This window comes from Amblyraja radiata, chromosome 17 (genome assembly GCF_010909765.2).
Source record: "Amblyraja radiata isolate CabotCenter1 chromosome 17, sAmbRad1.1.pri, whole genome shotgun sequence".
Taxonomy (NCBI): Eukaryota; Metazoa; Chordata; class Chondrichthyes; order Rajiformes; family Rajidae; genus Amblyraja; species Amblyraja radiata.
The window spans coordinates 31,496,105-31,516,159 of NC_045972.1; the positions used below are offsets into that span (position 1 = coordinate 31,496,105).

A 20,055-nucleotide genomic window follows, 5' to 3' on the forward strand; every position below is an offset into this window, starting at 1 on the left:
CTGGAGCAAAATACTGCTGGAAGAACAAGTGGGTCAGATGGCAGTAGAAGGGTCTCGATCTGAAACATCACCTATTCCTTTTCTCCAGAGATACTGACCCGCTGAATTACTCCAGCACTTTGTGTCTGACTTCTGTATAGTTGACATTTTTGGTGAAGATCCTGTATTAAAACCCTATGGAAAAGAGGGTCAGAGGCCTAAACATAATGGCTTAGACATGCTCTTTCTCTCCACAGCAACTCTGTATTGTGGCATTGCCCCATGGGTTACACAGCAAGATCATGTGAGAAGAGCGGCCAGCAAGCTAAAGGCCCTGTCCCACTGTACAAGGTAATTCACGAGTTCTCCCGAGTTTTCCCCTGATTCAAACTCGGAGAATGCTCGTAGGAGTTCTTGGATGTCTCGTAGCGGCTCGTACGAGTAAAAAGTAACAATTTTCTTCATCACAAGTATATCTTTACTCGTGGACATTTTTTACAGGGATAAAAAAGCGTCACGAGTTTACCGGATTTCTCGAGTACCTACCGTTAGCATTATGAGCCGCTGCAAGACCTCCACGAACTCCTACGGACATTTTACGAGTTCGAATCAGGGGAAAACTCGGGAGAACTCGTGAATTACCTAGTACAGTGGGACAGGGCCTTAAAGGTCCACGATAAAGCTCCCAGCACTCCAAGAGCTACAAACTATCAAGGTGTTGTGAGAGCACAGACAGTCACCATGATGAACGCAGTGCAGTAAGACATTATTGATAATATACATTTCCTTCGTAGAGCTGGCATCATCTGCCTTTGGGGATATTGGGGAAACATGCTATTGGTGAATTGCCAATGAGGCAAACCTAACCATGGATAAAGAGTAAAGCCCCTGTCCCACTTAGGCGATTTTTTAGGCGACTAGGCTGTCGCCACATGGTCGCAGGGTGACGCATGTATGGTCACGAGTAGTCTCCTCGTCGCCTAAAGAGTTGTAACGTTTTTCTGGTCGCCGCTGGATTTAGAAATGTTCAAAACGTTTCAGTGACTGTGGGCTTAACGTAGCTTGTCTTCTCCTGTCGTAGTGTTGTCGTCAGGTGACATTGGTTGTCGCCGGGTGCTGACTTCGGTGAATTCCATTGGCGACTACCAACGTCAACGTACGTAAACCGGCGACTGAATTGTCTTCAGATGTCGCCGACAGGGTCGTTTTTTGTCGTAGCTTGTTACGGGTGGACATAGGTTGACTTCAGTTGTCGCCTGTGTGGTCGTAGGTGTTGTCGGTAGCTTGACGTCGACGAGGTGGTAGGTTGTCGTAGAGGGGGGGTCCAGTCGCTGCTTTTTCGACTATGACATTCGCCGGCAGTCAACGAAAAAAATCACCTAATTGGGACAGGCCCTTAAGGCTCAGATGATGGAATGCAAGATCTCACCCTGCTACCGCCTTACTATTGTCTTAGATTCATTTCATGGTTTTGCCATTTGGAGACATCTTAACATTTAAATAATTTAAAAATATTAGAGAGATTGATGGAGGTTCACAGAGTTCTATCGCACAGTAACTGGGCTTTATGCACAACTTACCCAGTCAACTAAGATGCCCAACCATGCCAATCCATGTTGCCTACATTTGGCACTTACCTCTCGACACCTCACCTCTCGATGTGCTTGCCAAATGTCTTTTTATTGTTGTAATTGTACCTGGTCCTACCCCCTCTTCTGCCAGTTTGTTCCACTATCTATTTGAAAAAACTTGCTTCATCACATCTCCTCCAAATCCTTCCAATCTCATTCCAAACATATGCCCTCGATTTCTAGACCCCCACAATTCTGGGGAAGAAAAACTGTTACTATGACACATCTATGCCTCTCATAATTCTATAAACCTCCAGTAGGCTTTAAGGATAATTGAACAAAAAATCCAGTTCAAATACATTAATTATTGTAAAGTAATTGCAATGTTAATATAAGGAATGGGAAAGCAGCCTGTTAAGTGTTGCATAAGAATCAGGAGCAGGGAGAGGCCACTCAGCCCATTGAACCTGTTCTGCCATTTAATAAGATCCTGGCTGTTCTGATAAACTCGGCTTTGCATTACCACCGGAGTTGAAGACTGTGCTCCAGCTGCCCTTTGAGGAGAAGAGTACCAAAGACACCAAGCCTCCGAGAGAAAGGGAAATGTATGTGGGCATGTGAAATGCCGCAGAGTCAACTGGGCAAGCACCTTCAGAGGATGGAACATGACCAGGAGATCTGCTGCTGCCGTGTACCCTCCAGTCTTCTCCTCACTTCAAATGCACATGGTGATGTTTGTATTGTTGGTGGACAGAGGAAACAATTTGCGGATGTGCTCAAGACCTCCACTGACATTGGCAATCTCTGTCCTAGGAGCACTAAGAGTGGAGATGGAGTATTTGGAATGGAATTGACTATCTCGAGCCTGTGCATCACGAGCACCCAAAGGCCACATATAACAATAGCTGAACATGCTGTACTAACTCGAAGGACCGAATGGTCTCCTCCTGCACCTATTTTCTATGTTTCTATGTAACCTGCAAAATATCCTTGCACCCACACCATCTCACTACCTTCTGCCTCTTGGTTCCAACAAAAGCCTCATCAGGCAGCTCAGTACCCATAAGAGTGTAGTTAACCTTGATCTACAAGGTAACTGATCTAACAAGGCCATCTGACCTGACCACTACAATGGTGCCTCCTGCACCCAGCTACCAAAACTGGGTGCATTTAAAATCCCCAAACACCTGTGGCACCATCCCATTTCCAGTTCCCACCTCTAAACTATCTGACTGCTGTCTCAGCACACAGAGGAAATAAGTTAGATTAAATGCCAAGCCTCTTTCGTAATGAAAAGAGCTAATGGAATTGTGTGCCAGATAAAATGGAAATAGCAAATAGCACCAACTCCAGGCTGACAAGCTACTCAGACAGCTGTGATGAGAATTCAATTGCTCTGGATGCAGTGTGAAGATGGATTAAGTGAGTTTAATGTGAGTTGTATTGATTAGCTGCCCAGTACAAAGACAAATATGTTGATATTGGAAAAACTGGGATTGATATCAATACACCACTCTGTAAATACAAAGAGACATCAACTGCAATCCATCCAGGTAGCTCATACTTTATTCATTGTTCCAACGTTCCCAATGACTAACTTACCAGGCAGTCAATGTAAATGCACGGCACTTATTTGGGCAGTCTTTTGGAATTGAACTGAATGGATTTATGACCAAAGGCCAAGACAACTATTACAGTTGTTAAATATTTCACCATTTACTAATGTTCTAAATCTAAATTTTGTGCGGTTGTGTTAGTACAACGGCCAGGGTACCTGCCAGTATGGTGCAGTGGCATAGCTGGTAGAGCAGCTTCCTCGTGGCTCACAATCCAAACCTCCTGCGCTATCACTGCGGAATCTGTACATTTTCCCTGTGACTGTGCAGTTCCCTCTGAGTGCTCCTGATTTTTTTTCCCCCCTAAGAGGGCCAGGTTAATAAGGCGATTGTAAATTCCCCCTCGTGAGGAGGTGAGGGATAGAATCTCTGCGGAGTTGATGGGAACGTGGGGACAATAAAGTGGGAGATGTGTGAGTGGGTGCTTGATGGTCGGCATGGACTTGGTGGGCCGAAGCGGTGCGGTGCCATATAACTGGTTTAGTTGGGCACAGACCCACTTGAACTGTCCAGTGCTTCCAGGAATTTTGGATTCTTTGGAGTACAAGGTCATGTTTTTGTCATATACACAAGTTTGGGAGGTACAGGGACAATGAATAGTCTTGCTTGCACTAGCATCAAAGACACACACTCAAACCAAGATTCAAAAACACAACAAGCATAAATTATACATAACATTCTAAAAGAAAGAAGATTGTAAAAGTTCAAGACATTAGTGTAAAAACATAATGAGAAATAAACCAAGTCCATGCCAGTGTAATAGTTGAGCCTTAAGTGTCCTGCTGTCCAGGTGGGAACTGGGTTGTGTGGATTGGTTCAAGAACCTGGTAATTGTGGCGAGGTAACTGTACCTGAACCTGGTCATGCAGGACTTCAGGCTTCTGTAACTCCTACTCCTAACGGGTAGGGCTTAATGATAGATGCTGCTTTCTTGAGGCAGGCTCTCGTGTAGATGTTTTCAATGGAGTGGGTAGGATGGGAGGGGTCCAGTGATCGACTGGGCTGAGTCCACCACTCTATACCACAACTTGTTTAGGGTGCACAGATACATCAGGTTTAGCTGATGGACTCAAGGCCTTAAAGATTGAAGACTTGCAGTGTTTTAGGTAAAGCTTCATGTACTCTTATGAAAAGCTTCAACCGCTTGTGGAGTTTCGAGAAGCTTTTTTTAAAATATAAGGGCTGTGCAGAAACTCAGGCTGCCTGAGGGCACAAGCTAATCATGTCGTGTTCTATCTGTATAAGCAAACTGGGTGAATTTCTCTATAACAACACAGTGGACCGTGGAGTTGCAAATCAACTTTCCACAGAGAAAGCAATTACAATTCAAGTGCCTGGGGGCATCTTACCAGAGATGACAGTACGCCTGAATGGGCCGGCATTGGTAAGGAAGTGGCTGACACAAGCAGTACAAAATGTTTAAATCATCAGTGTCAGCAGCAGCAAAAAGAAAACTGCTGGAGGAACTCAGCAAGTTGAGCAGCATCTCTAGGGGGATAGGAATTGTAGGCGTTTTTGATCGAGACCCTGCATCAGGAGTGAGAGGGGGGTTAGGTGGTGTAAAGAGGAGATGGGGAAAGGGTGAGGCAGGGATCAATGATAGAAACATAGAAAATAGGTGCATGAGTAGGCCATTCGGCCCTTCAAGCCTGCACCGCCATTCAATATGATCATGGCTGATCATCCAACTCAGTATCCTGTACCTGCCTTCTCTCCATACCCCCTGATCCCTTTAGCCACAAGGGCCACATCTAACTCCCTCTTAAATATAGCCAATAAACTGGCCTCAACTACCTTCTGTGGCAGAGAATTCCAGAGATTCACCACTCTCTGTGTGAAAAATGTTTTCCTCATCTCGGTCCTAAAAGATTTCCCCTTTATCCTTAAACTGTGACCCCTTGTTCTGGAATGATAGGACCAGTAGGAAATTAAAGTTGGTTTCATCCCATTGTTGCAACCAAGTACTGAAGATGCTAATCCTTTACTACTCAGCTGTAATTGGGGCCACTGGGGAACTCTTGCAGTATATCAGATTCATGTGGAGATAAACATCTGATGAGAGGCATGCCCAGAGCTAATGCTGGTCCATTACACTGAGACATATAAATGAGGTCGGCTGTGCATTGAGTGTTAGTGAGTTAGAGGGGCAGGGAAGGAGAATGGTCTTGACTCCATGCTGTGAATCCTGGGCATGTGTGAGAAGCCTTGCCAACTCCAGCCTCCAGAAGGACACCCACCAGAATTGATTCAGATTGTTATTCCCCTTGCACCAAACTCATTCAGCGAGGCTGGCAAGATTTTGCCAGCGAGTCCAATATCCCTCCTGTCACTGCTGATCATTGTACTGAACCAGGCTCCGTGGTAAGCTGAATTATTTAAGTGAAAAAGAAATTAAAACTCAACCCACCATTATGGGAGGATTGCAATTTGTCATAATAATCAGTCCTTGTTCTCCAGGGATCAGAATGAAGAGCGATCTATTCTGCTTTCATTTCCAGTCTGGCCCCTGATTCTGCAGCCATCAGCAACCCTGGTTGGCTGGCTCCGAGCAGCTAGTGTTCATCTGTTAAAGTCACAGCGCCATCCAGAACAGAACCAGTCCCTCTGGTCCACCGGGCCCTGCACTAATCCCATTTCATTCTCCCTACTTTTCCAACAAATCCCTGCAGATTCTGCAATTTAAGAATCAAGCCAAGAGTGTTTAATTATCATAAGCAGCAGGAAGGGAACAGGAAAATTCTGAAACATAGAAAATAGGTGCAGGAGTAGGCCATTCGGCCCTTCGAGCCTGCACCGTCATTCAATATGATCATGGCTGATCATCCAACTCAGTATCCCGTACCTGCCTTCTCTCCATACCTCCTGATCCCTTTAGCCACAAGGGCCACATCTAACTCCCTCTTAAATATAGCCAATAAACTGGCCTCAACTACCTTCTGTGGCAGACAGTTCCAGAGATTCACCACTCTCTGTGTGAAAAATGTTTTTCTCATCTCAGTCCTAAAGGATTTCCCCTCTACCCTTAAGCTGTGACCCCTTGTCCTGGACTTCCCCAACATCGGGAACAATCTTCCTGCATCTAGCCTGTCCAACCCCTTAAGAATTTTGTAAGTTTCTATAAGATCCCCCCTCAATCTCCTAAATTCTAGCGAGTACAAGCTGAGTCTATCCAGTCTTTCTTCATATGAAAGTCCTGACATCCCAGGAATCAGTCTGGTGAACCTTCTGTGTACTCCCTCTATGGCAAGAATGTCTTTCCTCAGATTTGGAGAACTGTACGCAATACTCCAGGTGTGGCCTCGCCAAGACCCTGCACAACTGCAGTAGAAGAAGGGTCTCGACCCGAAACATCACCCATTCCTTCTCTCCAGAGAACCTGCCTGTCCCCCCGCTGAGTTACTCCAGCTTTTTGTGTCTATCTTCGGTTTAAACCAGCATCTGCAGTTCCTTCCCACGGGAAAAAATGTTACTTGCTGCGGATTTACAGGCACATTTAACTCAACAACATAACAAGTAAATGTACAAAAATACAATAAATTATCACTTATACGAGGTGACCTAGACCATAAATGTGTAAGCCAAAGTATGTAGTGCAACCTGGTTAGAGATGTGCAGTGTGGTCTACACTCTAGTGGCAATTTACTATGGTCATTTAATCCACCAACTCGCACGGCTCTGGGATGCGAGAGGAATCTGGAACACCCGGAGAAGACCCACATAGAAACATAGAAATTAGGTGCAGGAGTAGGCCATTCGGCCCTTCGATTTGATGACAGGGAGAATTTACAAACCCTACACGGACAGCACCCGAGGTCAGAACTGAACCCGGACTTCTGATGGTGTGAGGCAGCAGTCTCAGTTTAGTAACCCTGCAGAATAATAATATTATACACCAGGTTATGGACCGATCTTGAATTGAGTCGCCTCAGGATCAGTAATGCTCTGCGTTGGGCCTCTCAGATACAATTTGTGTAAAGGTGACTCTGAACCTCCAGTTACTTATCACTTAGTTCTCCACCTCATTCTGATCATTCTGTCTTCAGTCCTCTTCTGTTCCAATGAAAACCAGCATAAGCCTGAGGAGCTGGACCCTGTCTTCTAACACTGTGGCCCTTGGGATTCACTGCTGACTTCAACAACGCTGGGTAACTAGTCTCTCATCCTCGCTTCAGAGCTGGCCAGTCCGAATACAAGGCCATTCACCTTTATTATGAACTCAATTTTCCTCTCTTCAAGATATTTGCAGCATTCTCTTTTGTTCCAGCACACACTGGGTCTGCGTCTCAGTTTCAGCACGTATTCCCCTCTCTCTATCACACTCAATCATCTCCTTCTGTTTGCAATCCTCAAGGCAGATCTGCTGTGGATATCAAGCATTCATCACCGCTTCTTGGACAGCGCCAATGGCGTTGCTGTCATCTGCGCAATCATGGTCTCCACCCTATCACCGAACCCTTCCCCTCTCTGCAAAAAAAACACACTGGTTTTCTTATTCTTCCAGTTCTAATAAGGGGGGCTTCGTATGGAACATTAACTCTTGCTTGAAGAACTCAGTCTGAAGAAGGGTTTGGGCCCGAAACGTTGCCTATTTCCTTCGCTCCATAGATGCTGCCACACCCGCTGAGTTTCTCCAGCATTTTTGTCTACCTTCAATTTTCCAGCATCTGCAGTTCCTTCTTGAACATTAACTCTTGCTTCTTGAGACAAAGCCTGTCAAGTGATAGGTGGATACAAGCTGGGGTGGGGAGTTCGATTGGCAGTTGGATGCAGTGATTGACAAAGACCAGTGGTGAACAGGAGACAAGATGGAGACAGAAAAAGAATGGCGTGCAATGTAAAGCCAGATGGAGGGATATGAGTGGACAGGGATGTGGGGCGGAGGTAAGGGGGATACAACAGAAATCTTTCCACATTTCCCTTTAATCCCCTCATTCCACTCATGTCCCCTTCCACTCAAAAATAACAAGTTCACGTTATAGGATTAGAATTAGGCCATTCGGCCCATCGAGTCTACTCCGCCATTCAATCATGGCTGATCTCTGTCTCCTAATCCAATTTTCCTGCCTTCTCTCCATAACCCCTGACACCCGTTCTAATCAAGAATTTGTCTATCTCTGCCTTAATAATATCCACTGACTTGGCCACCACAGCCCTCTGTGGCAATGAGTTCCACAGATTAATTACCCTCTGGCTAAAGAAGTTCCTCCTCACCTCCTATCACCCCTTTAATTCTGAGGCTATGACCTCGGGTCCTAGACTCTCCCACCAGTGGAAACATACTTTCCACATTTACTCTATCTATGCCTTTCATTATTCTGCAAGTTTCAATGATGTCCCCCCTCAACTTTCTAAACTCCAGCGAATAGAGGCCCAGTGGAGTCAAACGCTCATCATATGCTAATCCACTCATTCCTGGAATCATTCTTGTAAACCTCCTCTGGACTCTCTCCAGAGCCAGCTCCGAGCTGCGATGGACAATAAAAATGTCATTCCCAGATCACAGATCCTGGAAGTGAATATATTTTTTAACATGTCAACCAAGAAGACAAGAGTGATAATACTTCAGAAGTATTACCAACAAGTGTCTCGGTACCTGTCAAGAGGTTAATGAAAGGTACAATAAAATGCCTGGTAGACACAAAATGCTGGAGTAACTCAGCGGGACAGGCAGCATTTCTGGACAGATGGGATGGGTGACGTTTCGGGTCGAGACCCTTCTACCGACACTAAAGTAGGGCCTCGACTCGAAACGTCATCCATTCCTTTTCTCCAGAGATGCTGCCTGGGCCGCTGAGTTACTTCAGCACTTTGTGTCTATGTTCGGTTTAAACCAGAATCTGCAGTTCCTTCCTACATAATAGAATGCATGTCTACTTTCTTTCAGGAAGCACATTGGCGAATTCCTGTCACCTTGACCCATGAAAGTACCACACCATGATTGGCTACTCACCTTGCTGGGGCTGGCAGATTGCCTTGGTCTCCCCCTGCAGACATCCGGTAGAACTGTAGCCAATTCACAAAGATCAACACTGGGTATTTAAATGAGATCATGCTGGCCACAGATTAAAAATACCAACCCATTGCAAATTGGAGGGTACATGGCCAGGGCCAATTTGAGTCCTCTATCCGGTAGCCAATCATCCATGAACACGATGAATATTCATCCATGAATATTCCTTCTTTTGCACGTGTCAGCTAGAATTTAAAACACAAATTGCTGGAGGAACTCAGCGGGTCAGGAAGCATCTGTGGTGGAAATGGATAGACGATGCTTCAGGTCGGGACCCTTCAGCCTGAAAAAGGCTCCCGACCCGAAATGTTGTCTAACCATTCACTCCTTTGTTGCTGCCTGACCAACCGAATTCCTCCTGCACTTTGTTTTTTCTTCAAGAATCCAGCATCTGCAGTTGATTGTGTCTCAGCCAGAATTGAATTAGTTCAACAGAGGCTTTGTGGGGAAGGACTACAGTTTAAATCTAAGGCTCTGCAAAACATTGGAGGCCTAAACCCTATGTGAAAGCCTCTGAGCTGTTTTTTTTAAATCAACGATGCAGGTGACATGAATGGCAATGGTGCTTTGGGCATAGAATATGCAAGCACTGCAAAGATATAGTCACAAGAGACTGTAAATGCTGGAATCTGAAGCAAAATACAAACTTCTGGAGGAACTCAGCAGGTTGAGCAGCATCTGTGGAGGCCCAGGCTGAGGGAAAGGAAGGAAGCCAATTTCCAGCACTGCTCAGGATTCGTACGGAAAGGTTGAACAAGACAAGCAGGTCTGCTGCCCTGCGCCATGTTATCTCATCACTTTGGTTGCTGTCAGTGACCAGATGAGGCCAAGGCCTTGTTCAGACAGATTCTGCTTACCGTGCACCTTTGCTGAGTGCTGCTTGACAGCCCCTGTGGAGTGCAGTCAGGATCTGCAGCAATTAAGGCCAACTGTTCACTCCAGTCTTCAGCCAGCTGCACACGCACTTCTTACACACTTCAACAATATTTTCTGTGCTAACCATGAAGTATAATTGTGATAGGTGTAAAATAATCTGCACTTCTTTTGCCAGTCAAGGAATAATTCCAACTCTTCAATGATACCCTGTTGTTGTAGGTCTTTATCTCTGCTGCCTCTAGGTTAGAGATCCAACAGCATGAGATCTGGACTGACACTCCAGTGGGTACTGACGGAGTGCTGCGATGTTGCAGGATCCATCTCTTGGGTGGCATGTGGAACTGAAATCACCATCAGCTCTCACTGAGTGATACAGCATGGAAACAGGCCCTTCGGCCCAACATGCTCACGCTGACCAACATGCTCCATCTACACTACTCCCACCTGCCTGCATTTGGCCCATATTCCTCTGAACCCATCCTATCCATGTACCTGTCCAAATGTGTTTTTAACTGTTGTGATAGTACTTCAAACATTCTGATAGTATCTTAAACGTTGTGATAATACATTGCCAGAAAGTAAAATAAAATCCAGTGGCAGTATGGCAAGATTTCTACAAGAGGTCCTGGCTAATGTTGGCAGCATTGATCAAACTAGGTTTGTTTAGAATTTGCACTCAGCTGCCCACACTGATGATTAACCTCCCAAGAAAGTGCTGACAACCCATGCAATGCCACTTCCCACTGCCCCCCCATAAACCCAAATAGAAAGATGGGAGGGCGCAACAAAGCGATTTGAGTCTCGACATCTACAAATATCCTGCAGTTATTTGCCCAGGCTACTCCTCAAACCCATCACACATTCAATATGTGGTCTCATACCCATTGCCTCTACTGCAAAACAAAAGGACAAAGGCAGTGGGCACAAAAGAAAACCACACCTACAGGTTATCTTCTGACTCCAACTCCGACCTGACTTGGAAATGTATCTCTGTTTCTTCCAAACTCCTGGGACACCCTCCCCAACAGCACTGTACCTTCACCGGAAGTACAGTGGTTTAAGGAGCTAGCTCACTGGCATCTTGTCAGGGCCAAAAACCTGATGGGCCAAAGTTTTTGTTTGTGCTATCTGGCTATGTAGATTTCTGCAGATCTGCCCAGAGTTTCAAAATTGCCATTGGATGACATAGCAGAAATGATCAGTTCCGATGCAAAACAAAAAAAGTGAGTTACCTAATGTTGGAGAATTTTACTTTGAGTCTGGAAGACTGCAATGAGCAAAAATGAGACGCTGCTTCTTAAACTTGCATTGGGCCTCAAGTGCAACATGATACAAGAAGCCAGAGATGGTGAGGTCAGAGTGTGAGTGGGATGGAGAATTAAAGGGGTAGGAATTGAGAAACTCAGGGTCACTCCCGTGGCCTCGATGCAGGTACTCTTCAGAGAATCACCCACACTGTGTTTGGTTCCCCAAAGTAGAGCACACAGTGAGCACCAAATGCAGTAGACTGTAGTGGAAGCAGTTGAAGTGAATCGCTGCATCAATTGGATGTACCATCTGGGTCCCTGGATGGTGGGGTGGGGTGGGATGAGGTGAAAGGACAATGCGGCTTATTTGGACAATGAAGACAAGGGCAAGGACTATTTGATTAGTACAGGTGTCAGAGGTTATGGGGAGAAGGAGTTAGGAGGGAGAGATAAATCAGCCATGATTGAATGGCGGAGTAGACTTGATGGGCCAAATGTCCTCATTCTACTCCTATTCCTTACATGTTACATGTGCAGGAGAATGTGCTCTATCACGGGGAGTAGCAGGCAGGGACAGAAGAGCAAACCAGAGAGTCATGAAAGGAGCAATCTGGTCGGGTTGCCAAAGGGGGAGGAGAGAGGAATATGTTCCTGGTGGAGGAATCATGTTGGAACTGGTGGAAATTGCCAAGGATAATCCGCTGACGGAGAGGTGGAAGATGAGGACAGGACAACTCTGTCCTGCCCAGGAGGGGGTGAGGTCAAATGGAGTGGGACACAATGAGGCGTGGACAAGCGCTCACTAAGCGTTCACTCCAGTAAAAGGGAAGTCACAATTCAGGGAGGCACTGGTCCCTTTGTGTCTCCACAAAGCAGCGATTCCCTCTTATCTTCCGTATGACGATGTTGCAGCCTTTTGGAACATTTTCTATGTTTGTATCCCATTTGTCCAATTATCCTGCGACACAGATATTGCCTTTGTTATTTCCATCTCTCTCTCCATCTTCTCTGTAAATTAAAATTACCTTTATATTACCATTGTAATCTCTCTTTTAACTCTGCTTCTTTCTCCACAGATACAGCCTGACCTGCTGAGTAATATCCTGTTTTTTTTTTAGGGGTAGTGAAGGACTTCTGACAGCTCAAGTTCCACTGTCAGTTTCCCTGATATATTCTAATCTGCTCAGTTTAAAAAAAAAAAGATCACTTTTGATTGACCGATTATAACATGTGATTAACTTGTACCTCTGCCTTCCAATTTGCCAAGAACTGCACCAGACTAAGTAAAAACAAGCTGAATATCTATTGGACCATTTGAGGGGGGCTAAGCAGGGAAGCGTGACCTTAGAAATAATGAATTTTTAGAATTAGACTATCTTGCGCTCACTGCTCCAGGAACACCTCTCTCTTGCAGATGCAATGCAATCGGAAAATGCTGTGCTTCAGCGCCTGCTCTCCAGCAATGTACCCTTTCCACCTTCTCCATCATGTTAATTGGCCTGTCATTCAAGCAGGCACAGGATTATCACTACAGCCAAATGTAACCCGAGTACAGTGAATTGAGAACAGACCCTTAAAGAAACAAGCTCTAAAAATCATAACAGCAAACCGCATTTCAAATGTCCTTTTAACGCAGTAAAATATTCCAAGGAACTTCTTAGGATAAATACCAAAATAAATTTGACTCAAAAGCAAATTAGGCAACTGTGTCAGAGCAGCAATATGGCAATACTACTGTTATTATTAGCAATATTATTAGATATTAGAATTGTTATAGTTGTGATATTGTTCATATTATTTGCTATACTACAATTTTAAAAGTGATATTAGGCTAATAACATTAGAAAAATTACCAATGCTATCAACAATATCACTTATATCACCATTAAAGATATTAATATTATTGGCAATATAATTAGTGGAATTAGGCAAGTTGTATTGGCAATGCTATAAATATTGCCATTAGTAGAAATAGTTATATTATTAGCAATATCATTAGCGATATTAGGCCAGTTATTTAAGATATACTATTAGGAAGGTAGCACAGTGGCGCAGCGGTAGAGCTGCTGCCTTACAGCGAATGCAGCGCTGGAGACCCGGGTACGTTCCCGACCATGGGTACTGTCTGTATGGAGTTTGTACGTTCTCCCCGTGACCTGCAAGGGTTTTCCCCGAGATCTTCGATTTCCTCCCACACTCCAAAAACGTACATGTTTGTAGATAACTTGGCTTGGTGTATGTGTAAATTAACCCTAGTGTGTGTAGGATAGTGTTAATGTGCAGGGATCGCTGGTCGATGCGGACACGGTGGGCCGAAGGGCCTGTTTCTGCACGGTATCTCTAAGCTAAACTACTAATATTATCAGAAAGGCAGACACGAAAGTGGCATTTAAGATGCTTTTGGATAGGCTCATGGATATGCAGGGAATAGAGGATTATGGATCATGTGTAGGCAGAAAAGAGTTAGTTTTGGCATCATGTTCATTTTGGGTTGTGCTGTTCTATGTTCTAAAAGGCAATATTACCAATATTATTGGCAATATTATTGGAAATATTAGAATGATCATTTCAGGTAATATTATTAATATTATCATGAACATTATAAGTGATATGTGGGCAGTGATCCCACTGGCCAACATGTCCCAGCTACACTAATCCCACCTGTCCGCGTTTGGCCCATATCCCTCTAAACTTGTTCTATCCATGTACCTGTCTAACTGTTTCTTAAATGTTGTGATGGTCCCTGCCTCAACTACCTCCTCTGGCAGCTTGTTCCATACACCTACCACACTTTGTGTGAAAAAGTTACCCCTCAGATTCCTATTAAACCTTTTCCCCTTCACCTTAAACTTTGGGTTCTCTGGTCCTCGATTCACCTACCATTGGCTGGGAATCAGTTTTAACCAGAGCTTGTTCCCGACAATAATGTAGTTTGTAAACATTCACTGGGCATCGCTAAATATGCTAACTATTGTAAAGAGCCAAATGCTCTAGTTGCTATTTTAGAGGAAGCCATCATCAGATAGCATAAGGTAGACAAAAATGCTGGAGAAACTCAGCGGGTGAGGCAGCATCTATGGAGCCAAGGAATAGGTGACGAATAGAAGGGCCTCGACCCGAAACGTCGCCTATTCCTTCACTCCATACATGCTGCTTCACCCGCTGAGTTTCTCCAGCATTTTTGTCTACCTTCGATTTTTCCAGCATCTGCAGTTCTTTCTTAAACATCAGATAGCATAAAATCACCTCTGTGAAGGGTGTTAAGGGTGTTCCTGCACTAACAGCCTTGGTAGGGTGCGGACTTGTAAACGCCTTCCCATTGAGCGTCAACAGTTGCAGCCAGTACACTCTGGGAAAGGAGGGCCCAGTGGACTGGTGATCTACCATTACACATCTCCAGGCAAGCAGCTATGGACGGTACAAACGTAAGCGTCCTTTAACTGTCCAGGGAAGCAGCAAGGTATCAGGAGGTGTAATAAAAAAAAACACTTAAGCAAAAAAATAAAAACATATCTTCTTCAATTACAGAAGGTTCTAGTTAATTATATGCACTATTAGGTCTCAGCGTTCTAAACAATTAAGGGCTTCCTTGGTGTAATTGCTTGTGATGGAAGGTAATTGAATCAGGTACCTCTGTGTAATTGCGTATGCAACACCCGTAGTTACACCGAGACCAAACGCCACAAGCTGCTGCAAAAGTCTAATGTGGTTTGTCAGTTACATAAATGATCATGGTGAGTTTCTGGCAACACGGGGCTGCACAATTTGATACCATTTGCTCACTAACAGAATCCTCATAACTTTTCTTTTGAAGATCTACAGAGCTGGATGCACAATGGCAAAACATGAATTGAATGGGCCATACTATTACATGGAAATGAGAACTGGAATGCATAGAATCTATTGAATGTCCAGCATAAAATAAGTGATATTTAACAATGCTCAGAACTATGGCAATAGCAATAACTATGGCAGGTGGTGAGCAAATTAGTTGGTACACTACTTAAACTGGTCAGTGGGGGGCGCTACGAGACGGCTGCCCTGCCAGCAGCTTGTTAGTCATTTTTTTAGTATGTCCAAATGTTTGTTTTAATGTCTCTCAGTGTGTCTTGTGTGGGGGGTGGTGAGGGGGGGTGTAAGGGGGGGAACCGCTTTCATTTGCCTCCTCCACGGAGAGGCGACTTTTTCCATGTTGCCTCCCTTGCAGCCTAACAACAAGGATTGGTGCGGCCTTTCCCGGAGTCGGGCCCGGAGCTTCAGCAACGGGCGCAGCGTGAACATTTCATCGCGGAGCGGGCGAGCCCTCGCCGGGGGTCGCCAGAAGGGAGTGCTCCGATCACTGAAGCCGCGGTCTGCGGATCCTGGGATCCCTCGTTGGGGACCCCGGAGAAGAGCTCCGACCGCCGGCCCGCAGTCTACAACATCATGAAGCAGTGCTTCTAGCCACAGCGCGGCGGGGACTTAGATTTTCGACCGCTGGCCTGCGGCCTACATCATCTTGAAGCCGCGGTCTCCGGTAGGGAAGCACCGATTCGGGACTTACATTCCAGACGAGAGGGACCTGTACACCTGGCCGCCCACAGCGGCGACTGCGGAGGTTTGTGGTCCCGACCACGGGGAAAAATGTAGGACTGACTGAACTTTGTGCCTTCCACCACAGTGATGAATGCTGTGGTGGATGTTTTGTGTTACATTTTTATTGTTCTTTTTTATGTGTTATGTTCTTTTATGTGTTCTTTTTTATTGTACCGCTGCTGGCAAGTTCATTTCACTGCACTTCATTGTGTATGTGACGAATAAATCTGACTATTGACTATTGACTAAAAACGCAATCGGATATAGTGGGAAAAGGAGCATGGATACACTAATTACTGAGAGGTGATACAGATTAATAAAGTAATCCAAAGAGCAAATCGAGGATCAGAGTGTATTTCCGAATAAATCGATTTAAAAAGTCGACAAGCTATTCTTAGCTTGTATCCAAGCTTTGCTGGGACCACATTTGGAGTACCATGAACCGTTGTGATCTACCACATTATCAAAAGATATAAAAGCAATAAAGCAGATACAAAACTGATTTACTGGAACATGCAAGTGATGAACCCACCAATCCCTTTAGGCCGAATGGTGACCTAAGACAGGGCTGTAAAATAAGATTTGGCACGTAGATTGTGTTTTCAACCAAATGCCCTTAATGTAAGATAGTCACCAAAAAAAGTAAATAGAATCCATGAAACTGCTTTATTCAAAGGGAAAAGAGAATATGGAACTCGCCATCATGCGTTGAGAAATTTAAGCAAAGGCCAGTTAACTATATGAGAGAGATGTGAGTAATGGTGTTAGAATAAACTACAAGGTAAGGCTTGAAGAGAGTATTAACTTTGCAATACGGGATAGATCAAATGGCCTATTTTTGTCCTGTTGATATGTTCAAGGGTGCTCATGAAACACTTTGAACTTTCATACCAGGAAACAAAGACTAAAGGAATTACTGGGTGCATGATTTAGATTTACCGCCATGTTCAGCCACCACAGATACCATATCTGTTCCAAAACAACATTGGATAAGTGTTCACAAACGTGTGGGATGAATTAGACCGGACATATATTGATGGGTGTGTGAGAATACACATAGTTTACTGATGCCAGAGGTTTGGAATGTTAGACTGATTTGTTGTCAGCTCTGCTAATTTGGAAAGACAATAACCAAATGCTCCTCCTCACCTTACACGACTGGTCCAGCAGGAAACTCCCACCTCCAACCTCTGCCTCCAACTCATGCCTATCCACAAGGCAGGCTCTTTGCTGACTTTTTTTAAAAACTGGGTTGTACCATGGTTGTCTAAGTTGTTCTGTAGTTCTTTAACCTAGGCAGTACCAGGAGTACAATGTGACTGGGAGCGTATGCAAAGTCCCTAGCAAAGGAGAGAGAGCTATCAGCAGTGAGCCATAACTACCCAGGGCCCACAAGGAGAAGACTACCTGCCTGCATATTAGTGAGATCTTAGACTCCAGCAGTTACTGATTTTTGATGGAACCTGGCATTTACAACCTGAGATGCAAGAGACATCGAGCCAAACTTTCTCCGCAGCGCAGAATTGAAAGTCCCAAAGGTGCAGCCAGCTACTTGCAAGTATGTTTCAACCATGGTCTGTGGTCTCTGCATAGAATGCAGAGTGAGAACTGCAGTCCGAGCATCTTGCCCTTCACTTCCACAGTAAACCTGGACCAAGCTACCAAGCACAGTGACTTCTGCTCCAGTGATTTCAGTGGAAGGCAATCATCTCAAAGGGCTATCAGAAAATAGATATCTTTGCAATTGTCGCACTTTAATGCTTAGTTTTGTTTAAATGTTTTAGTTTTTAAAATTTATTTTACAAAAGAATAAAAAAAAATTTTAAACCAGGTTTTAATATTTAAAAAAACCCCAGAAACATCAATTTCTTTTGACAGCTGACTAGGCTGGCTGTCAAAGATGTTCTGTTCTTTTTCGGACAAAAGAGGCTTGCTCTTTCTCCTACATCCCTACGTGCTCCCTTTATGCTGTGAAAGGTTGTGTTAAGTCAGCTCTTGGGAGCAAGTTTCCACTGAGGGAACCTTACAAATTAAGTCTGAATATTTTTCAGAAATCAGTGGACTGAATAGACTGTTTGCCTCAGATTATAAATGCTGGACTAATATTTTTAGCTCTGACTAATTGCGGTTTCAAATATTCCCTTCTGGAAGGAGGGCTTATTCATTTGGAGTATAGCAGAAATGACGCAGTGGATTCCCAATTTATGCAGGGAGCTGGTAATTGTTGTAATATCCAAAGATTATAAACTAAGCTGGTGACTAATAGAAGGAGAACCACAGGTAGCACACTCATGGTTTCTTCTCCCTGATATAAAAAGCTTTACTAAACACGAGAGCCCAATGGAATGGTTACGTCCAGATTGAACTGGACAATTTTGTTCAATTTATTATCGCAGGTCTTCTAAAATAGGCAGCCTGTTCTCCTCTCCCAGACCTGCTTGTCCATCACAAACAGCCTGGCTGAACTATATTGAACCTATCATCCACTATATATCGTTTGGCACATTTTTAAACCATTGGCCAATTCTCTCAAGCTTTCTGTAGCAGTTCATTGTTCAACCCCCGAGCTTTGTTCCTCTTCACCATCCCTTTAATCTTAGTCTTTGAAATTTCCATCACAGACCTCTCGACATCACCGCCTTGCTTGAAACTCATCTACTCGTCTAATCTCACTGTCGTAGACCAGGCTTGGGTTTTCTCCACATTTTTGTGAAGTAAACGGAGATATTTTTGGTCATGAAGGGAGCCATTTGTTGTTGCCTCACTCTCTATAACACAAACCAAATTTCAGAATTCCATTCCTTCCCAAACTGCAAAGATTTAAGAGTCTGAATAACAAGCAGCCTTTATTCCACGACTGCCTCAAATACTTCACACCCCATTGTGCATCTTTATTTAATTACCCAATGCTGCTGACTTAAGGGCCTGTCCCACTTGAGCGACAGCCTGAAAAGAGGTCGTGGTTGGGTTGTGACGCGTAGGTGATGCGTGGTGTCTCCCTGTTGCCCCTGGATTTTGGAATGTTCAAAATCCAGGGACAACATCTGGGTGTCTCATCATGTCATGCGCCCTGTCACACGCTGATGTATGCTGTCCTGTAATACATCTGTAAATAAAACTGAACAACAGGCATCTCTTCATTTGCACAATTGATTTTATTGTATTAAGTTTAATATATTAATGTTTAAAAGCCATGCATTGAAGGAAGAATATTTTACAGTCCATCTGTGGTCCCTAACCCTGAGCCCTAACCCTAACCAGGCCGTCACCCGCAGGACAGCATACGTCAGCGTGTGTGTCGTACAACTTCACGGTTTTACGGGGGTCAGTCGCCGAAAAAAAAAAATCGCGAAGTGGGACAGGCCCTTTACTTTGAGGCATGGTCAGACGCAATTTATATTTAAGATTCTTGTTGCCAATTTAAATTCTTCTGAGGCCCTTCCCCATCACCAACCACAGGACTTTCCCAGTTTTCAGTGCTTTTCCACTTGTGATCTCCAACGCATTACATTTGCCCTTCCTCTAAAGAGCTTCTACATGGGATAACCAATCCTGCAATTCTTGGTTTGAACATTTCCAACTCTCACTCCTCAGATCATCCTAATATCTATCTCTTTGAGTCACCCCACCCAGTATGTTCAGTGTCAATGCTCATTTGCTTAAACTTTAGAGACCTCTTTCATTGTGAAGTGATTGCAAATGTTGAAAAAAAATACATGAGGTCTGAAAAAAAAAAGTATTTCTCTCTCCCCCCAGATGCTGCCGGTCCTACTGGGTATTCCCAGCATTTTATTTTATTTCAGGCTTTGAGCAGCTGTTGTGCTCTGCATCTCAATGTTCCACCATGTGGTCATCTTCTCCAACTACCTTTCATCATCTCCCTCTGGAATCATAGAGCGTGGAAACAGGTCCCTCGTCCCAACTTGACCATGCTGACCAAGGTTCTTACCCAAGCTCATCCCTTTTGGCTGTGTTTGGCCAATATCACTCTAAACATTTCCTGTTCACGTACATATCCAAATGTCTTTTGAACATTGTAACTGTAGCCATCTCTACAGCTACTTCTGGCAGCTTGTTCCATATACCCACCATCCACTGTACGCAAATTATTCCCCTTTAAATAATTCCCATCACATCTTAAATCTCTGCTCTCTCATTTTTGACTCCCCTATACTGGGACA

General features: G+C 44.4%; 1 protein-coding gene across 5 annotated transcripts in view; it reads right to left on the bottom strand.

The window, feature by feature from the left end:
- LOC116982681 (RNA-binding Raly-like protein) overlaps positions 1–20,055 on the bottom strand; it is a 730,325-nt gene that overhangs the window by 49,365 nt on the left and 660,905 nt on the right. The window lies entirely within an intron of this gene.